We start from the raw sequence: 7,500 nt of genomic DNA, 5'->3' as shown, positions 1-7,500 counted from the left end.
ACCATATAAACATATAAACATCGATTGTTACACAGAGTGTGATGACAGATCCTGCACGGGAGAGAAGTGGCTATGGGATTGTATGGAGAGAGAGAGAGAGGGAGAGAGGGAGAGAGAGAGGGAGAGAGAGGGAGAGAGAGAGAGAGAGAGAGAGGAGCGCGAACGAGTGAGGGGGAGAGCGATACTGCCAGACAGAGAGAGAGAGAGAGAGAGAGAGAGAGAAAGAGAGAGAGAGAGAGAGCAGGCTCGTGGTTGCACGGACCGCACGGTGTGCAACGTGCGCCTCGCGAGCATCTCATCTCCGCCTTCTAGCCTACAGCTCGAGCGCTGCTGTACTTCCCCTTTCCGTTAGTTAATAATAACTAACGGAACAAATAAAACACAACAGAAAAATAATAAAATGAAATAAAACAAAACGAAAATAACACAAACATCGCAAAGAAAAAAGAAGACAAAAAAAAAAAAAAAGAAAATTGAAACGGACAGAAACTGCCTCTAGTCCTGATAATCGCAGGAAAAGACTGAGCAGTAGATCTGAAACGAGACTGAAAAAACTAAAATCGATCCATTTAAAGCACTTGACGCACGCACCCCTATTAGACACCGCGATCAATGACAACTGAACATATTAATAAAATACGCAATTCTCTCGTGATGGGAACGAACGGTGCGTTTAAAACACGAGAAGCTGCAGCCCGACGGACAGCGATCCGCCGCCTGACGCACGGAGGCAAGAAGGAGAACAGAGAAATCAAACGCACGGAAAGGAGAGAACACGCTGTTTCCACATGAATTCTGCATCACAGCTCCCACACCGCACGCCAGCGAAATAAAACCTGAACGCCAAGCACGTTTTCACCAAGGGATACACATGCAAAAAAAAAAAAAGAAAAAAAAAAAAAACCCACTCCGAATTCTTATTTTTTCCTCCTGAAATCACGCAAACTGCCTGAACGCCCCTCGACACGCTTGTTCCCCCTGCCAGGCAAATAATTCATTCAAACACAGCAAGTGAGATGTGACATGAAAAATGATAAAACGATTCTAATAATAATGATAATAAAGAAAAAAAAATGATTGCAATCCCTCCCAGCCCTGGTTAGGTGTGCATGTGGAGAATAAAAACGTATTTTTTCCGTTACCTGCGTGCTGATTGTAGATATCAATTTTGTATAGATATATATTTTTTTGTCCTTTTATGTCCTTTTTAGCGCTTGTCTGTCCCTTGTCTTGTGTTTTTTTTTTTTTTCTTTTCTTGTCCGTGTCCTCCGGTGTCCGTGAGAGCGACTGAGGGCTGGACGCGTCGGTAGATTTTATTTATAAGCCTTTCGTTTTTGACCTTTGTCTCTTAAAACGGGGGGACCGGAGACATCAGCGGCAGTGGAAAATCACCGGGCCTGCCTCCTCTCAGAGCAACAGGAGAGCCGTGTGACTTCACGTGCCGCAGGAAACGTCGGAATTTTGACCGCCGGCCAAAAAAGTGTAGCGGTGAATTCCTACGCCTGGAAAAGTGGGGGGTGGTTATGTCATAGCGAGTTGCCGGTAATAGCGACGTTGTGGTCGTATGAAAGGGAAATCAGTTACGTATAAGTACTAGAAATAATAATAAAATAAAAAATAAAATGCTAAATTCAAAAAAATGTTGTATACTCTTAACAAAAAGTTTTACAGCACTTAAAACAGTTCATAATGCATTCTGTCCTACAAAGGTAAACAGCAGTAACTAGCCTAGTTTTTTGTGTGTTTTAAAATAAAAAGGGCCATATCTTGGGTTTAAATTTGACATAAACATAAATTATAGCTACTCCATAAATGCTGCTAAATGATACAACCTTAGGCTACTACTTACTATCCACTCGGGTGCCAACAACAGTTCTGTCAGGACAGAACATAAAGTTTGAAGCTTTGTCCTTGGAGGGCAGCAGAACCCTTCATAGTGCTTTAAAGAACCCGTAAGAATGCATGAAACATTCAGAATAATCAGTATTAAGAGACATTTTTTTTAAAGAACCACCTTTATTCTGAGTTGGCAGTTTTTTAATCTTTTTCTTAACAAATCAGAGGGTTCTTTGAGTCATTACAGCTCTACTGTAACCTGCGTACTTTCACTTTTAGGTGTCACACAATATTGTAAAGTACCTTTAAGCTAATAGATTCATCACCAATCACATCATGCCTGATTCACATGCTCTCCTCTTCATTCTGCAGCTCACTTACTAAGCAGTTATTTGCCACTTGATAGATAAAATAATAGGCACTTTTGTTACAGGGTCCATTTTATTACACACATATATATAGCCTATATGTATATTTCTAGCTTGAATGCACCCACAAGTCAGATTTACCACTTCCAAAGCAGAAAGTGTGATTTTCCGAGCAGCATTTGAAGGCAGCGCAATAAAGCGGCAGGTCCCCCCCCCCCCTCCCGGGTTGGTTGGCATCTCACACGGCTCTCAGAGGCGCGCTCCCGATTCTCTCCCCCACATCCACCGCCTCGCGTGGCAGCAGTGCACGCGAGGCGGTGGATGTAAAAGAACACAGTGTGTAGTGACAGCAGCTCGCTCCTGCCTCCTCGCCGAAGAACACGAGCCTGTTTTCACGCCCACAGTAAACATGATGATGATGACGGGACATCACTCAAATATTCCTGTAATGTTCCTGCTGCCACTCACAGTGTTTCTGTGTCACCCAGCTGTGAGTTAATAGTGAAATTATCATATTTGTTTTTACCTCCTATAGCCTACCACTGCAGCATTCCTATAATATTCCTATAGGGACCTATAGTGTGTCTGGTCTGGAGTTTATGGAGACCTTATCATGCTTTATGGTACATTTTACATCTTTCATCCTCTATGGTATGGCTGCAATATTTCTACAACATTTCTATAGTGACTTATAGTGTGTCTGTGGTATTAAATAGTGAGTTTATAGTGACCTTATTAGTTGTAACCATTAGTTGGTAATTATATTGTATGATATATTCTATAATCTATAATATTCCTATAGGGGCATATGGTGTGTATATGGTACTAAATTACGAGTTTATAGTAACTTTATCATATATATACTTTGTAATCTCTTATGGTATCACTGTAGTATTCCTATAGGGACTTACAGTGTGTTTGTGGTACTAAATAATGAATTTATAGTAACCGTATGGTGCTTAATGGTATTTGTATGGTGTGCCTATAGTATTATATTATATATATTGTATAATCTACTATTCCTGTAGGGGCTTACTGTGTTTAACAGTTAGTTTATAGTGACTTTATTGTGCTTCATGGTATTTTGTATTTCCTATGGTGCCACTATAGTATATTCCTATAGGGATTTATAGAGTGTCTTCATTGAGTATATGGTGACCTTATATGGTATTTTTTAATCTCCTATGGTATCACTATAACATTCCTATAATGTTCCTGTACAGTTTTGCACAGAATCCCTCTAAAACTTATTAAAGCTACTACAGATCTTTTTCAAAATGGCTGCCCAGTCAACCTCAAGTTACCTGAGTGTGTTTTCCTGCTCCTGGCCTGCAGACAGACTGAGCCTCGCAGCCTGTCCAGCCTGCACACAGCTGGCATTGTCCAGCTCACAACAGCAGAGGGGTTTCTCTACTGCTGAGGAATGAAGCCTTGTTTTTCTATTCTGCCACATAAGATACAACGGGTTGTTTCAGCCGAGCAATGCGATTGGTCAAAGACGCGTTCCGATCGTGCTGATAACGGTTGCTATGCCAACTGTAGGTAACCAGGGAGCTAATTACAGATATTTCTTGTTTTCCCCTGTTTTTATTGTTGTGTGCGTGCTACGTTTGAAGAAAACTGTTCAGGCAGCATGCATACATGCATTGTTGACGACAGGATGAAAGACTTAAAGGGGAATTCCACTTTCCATTTTAAAAATTGACATGTTCTTCCTCTTGCCCAGGACAGTTCAGTCAACACTTGTGAAGATGCATCACTCTTTGCTAAACCTACAAACTGGAACTGAACTACGTAAAAGACATGGATATTCCTTGATAACTATAATGCTACAGCATTCAATTTCCTCTGGTGTTTATATTCATAATCCTGTGAAAAAGCTTGCTAGCTAGGCTATCGCTAGCTCGGTTGCTAATGTTAGCCTAGAAGCCAGGCAATGTGTGTAAACAGTCGAGGAAACGTTCTCCTATCTTCCGACTAACTACTTGCATGGCTGAGTTATGACTTGGAGAAAAGTACGACTTCACATCAGTTGAATGCTGGGTAACCCCTGAATTTGTGTCACTGCGATGTAAAATCAGGCTCTGCTCCATTGACAGTGAATGGGGCTCTGACTTTACTGACCCGTAAGATTTCTGTGTGAGTTCTTGCACCCAAGTGAGGTTTCAATTCTGGTTCATACCTGCTAGCAGTGCTAGAATAGGCTATATAGTTTATTTTGGTGTGACTCAACTTGGCATCATATCAATCAATCAATCAATCAATGATTTTTATTTGTATAGCAAGTGTTTTTGTATGGCTCCACAAAGTCAGCGCCCGATTCATTGTCGATGGAGCAAGAGTGGTGCAAGTTCCCAAACACTGAAACTGACTGAAGTGTCCCGGGGCACAGAGATAACAGGAATAACATGAATTCTTAAAATAGGGGACATTCTCCTTTAATACCCTTGAGCATGTCAAAAAAAAAAGTCCTTGCACACAGTTTAAGTTGTCACTGGGCCACCCATCAACCCTCTCTCAACACTGAAGCCTTCCCTGAACGGTGTGAGGAATTTTTGAACTTTTTTGTCAACAAGGTAGAAAATATTAGGCATCAAATTGCTCCAGCCATCCACAACCTCTCCATTCTCCCCCCCAACATTTCAGCCTCCTTTACTCGAATTTACTCGACTTTATTCGAACCCATCACTTTATCAGGGCTGCGGACATCCATCTCCCAAATTAAATCCACCTCCTGTCAGTTAGACACCATCCCCACTTCTTTTCTAAAGGAGGTACTCGGAATAGTTGGTCCAGTCATCCTGTCAATCATAAATAGCTTTCCCTTCTTCTTTAAAACATGCCTTGGTTCAACCCCTACTAAAGAAACCAGGCCTTGATCCCATCCTTGTCACTAATTATAGGCCCATTTCCAAATTATCCTTTTTGTCCAAAGTTTTAGAAAAGGAGGTGGCTTCACAATTAATAGCCTTCATGAATAACAACTCTATTTTTAAGAAATTTCAGTCTGGTTTCAGAGCCCGTCACAGTACTGAAACTGTCCTCATCAAAGTTACAAATGACTTACTCCTGACTGCCGATGCTGGTGACTGCTCAATTCTGGTCCTTTTAGATTTAAGCACAGCATTCGATACAGTGGCCCTTACCATTTTGTTGCATCGCCTCAAAAAATGGGTTGGTCTCAGTGGCACGGCTCTTGAATTACTGCGTTTCTACCTTTCTAATAGAACTCTCTCTGTCGCGATGGGAAATGCTGCCTCTTCGCCTACTCATCTTACATGTGGTGTTCCGCAAGGGTCAGTCCTAGGCCCCCTGCTATTTTCAATTTATATGCTCCCCTTGGGTCAGGTCATTCATAATCATAATATCTTCTTCCACTGTTATGCTGACGATACCCAGCTGTATCTCCCACTCAAATCTTCCAATTTTAGCAGTCTAGCTTACCTTCAGGCCTGCCTAACTGACCTTCAATGCTGGATGTCACAAAATCTTCTGAAGCTGAACGCAGACAAATCAGAGATTGTCCTATTTGGCCCTCCAAATCAGATAGGCTTTTTAAAGGACAAACTTGGAACCCTATCAGCCAATGTGAAACTGGTGGCTAAGAACATGGGTGTGTTATTTGATTCTGACCTGTGTTTTAAGGACCAAATTACAAGAATTGTCCAATCATGTTCATGTTCAGCTGAGAAACATATCGAAAATAAGATCGTATCTTTCCCATGCTGATCTAAAATGAGTAGTAAATACCTTTGTTGCAACCAAATTAGATTACTGCAATTCATTATATTCCGGACTCAGCCATAGCTCTCTAAATCGGCTGCAGATGGTCCAAAATGCTGCAGCAAGGTTGATTACTGGTTCAAAAAGATATGAACATATCACACCGATTTTAGCTGCACTTCACTGGCTTCCTGTCATTTTTAGAATTGATTTTAAGATTTTATTGATAACCTTTAAGGCCCTACACGGTCTGGCTCCCAGCTACATTTCTGAGCTCCTAACCCCATATGTGCTACAGCGTAACCTGAGATCCTCAGAGGCAGCCTCACTGGTGGTACCGAGGTCCAGGTTGGTCACAAAGGGTGATCAAGCTTTTACTATCAGAGCACCGAGGCTTTGGAATAGCCTGCCTGAGGGTCTTAGTTTAGCCAATACAGTTTCTTCTTTTAAATCTCTTTTAAAAACATATTTTTCTAAAAAGGCCTATTAAACATCTTAATGTATCCTAATAACTTTTTCTGTTCACTTAGTACATTCTTTTAATCTTCTTACAGCATATTAAACAAAATGTCCTTTAAATATCATGTTGTGTATGGCTTCTCTGGTTTCTGTATATGTATGGTTTAGTTCCCCTGATTACAATTGTACTGCTTGCTCTTACCTTTGTTTTATTCCTTTTCCGTATCCAATGTTTTTTTATTTTATTTTTTCTAATTATTTTATTGTAAAGCACCTTGTAACCTTGTTAAGAAAGGTGCTATATAAATAAAGTGTATTATCATTATTATTATTATTATTATTATTATTATTATTATTATCAGTGGAAAAAAATAAACATTTAAAAAGAAGGCTTGTAGCCCAAAATGTTTGTGTCATTTCTTCCAAAGCTGCTGCCTTTTTGCAATAAATGCATTAAGATGAATTTTTGCATGTGATCCTCTGAGTTTTCCATTGATGGTATTCAAAAAATTACCCTTGGGTATTTTTGCTAAAGCAAACGCTGGAAGCATGTTTACCCATGCACAGGAGCTGAGGTCGGTATCTCTCAGGCACCAATTTAGAAACCTGGCATCGGGGTTATCAGCAGGTCACGTCCCATCATAGCTTTTGGCTGAATTATATCCACAACACCTCCAGAAGACTCGTCACTATTATGTGAAAGAGTCAATTTGAACGGAGCAGAGCGTCCCATCCCCACCGACTGAGACGCTGTAGATTTGTCCTGTTTATTTGCACCAATCAAACTCTGGTCGATGAACTGGAGGAACGTAAAGCTCTACAGAGAAGGAAGTGACAAAACACACACAATCAATCATCATGATGGCAAAAACTAGGAAAATAAGGCCCAGGTTTGAAAATAACCGGAATTATCCTTTAAGAGTGAAATCCAACATGTCTCCTCAACAGCAGCAAAGAAAGCAGGACTCTCCGGTGTTAGATCTTCTCCTCTCTCGTCTCTTTGGTTTCCTTTGGTATAAAGTATCACAGAGCGGCCGGGCTGGGAAACACGAGTGTGCTGTGTGGAGTTTAGTGACATCATCTGACAGGATCTATGGGTAGTGAATTGTAGAGT

The 7,500-nt window shown here is 40.8% G+C and overlaps 1 protein-coding gene across 1 annotated transcript in view; it reads right to left on the bottom strand.

The window, feature by feature from the left end:
* LOC139644719 (sodium- and chloride-dependent taurine transporter-like) overlaps positions 1 to 1,342 on the bottom strand; it is a 43,019-nt gene extending 41,677 nt beyond the window's left edge. Inside the window, exon 1 of the mRNA XM_071520176.1 lies at positions 1,143 to 1,342. The gene's annotated coding sequence lies outside the window, so the exon portion shown is untranslated. The remainder of the gene's footprint in view (positions 1 to 1,142) is intronic.
* Positions 1,343 to 7,500: the final 6,158 nt, after the last annotated feature.

This window comes from Centroberyx affinis, unplaced genomic scaffold (genome assembly GCF_046629955.1).
Source record: "Centroberyx affinis isolate AG114_WGS23_722 - 3 ecotype Tasmania unplaced genomic scaffold, CSIRO-AGI_Caff_v1 ptg000778l_1, whole genome shotgun sequence".
Lineage (NCBI taxonomy): Eukaryota > Metazoa > Chordata > Actinopteri > Beryciformes > Berycidae > Centroberyx > Centroberyx affinis.
The sequence above is the reverse complement of the archived record's forward strand: the minus strand, read 5'-3'. Positions and strand labels throughout refer to the sequence as shown.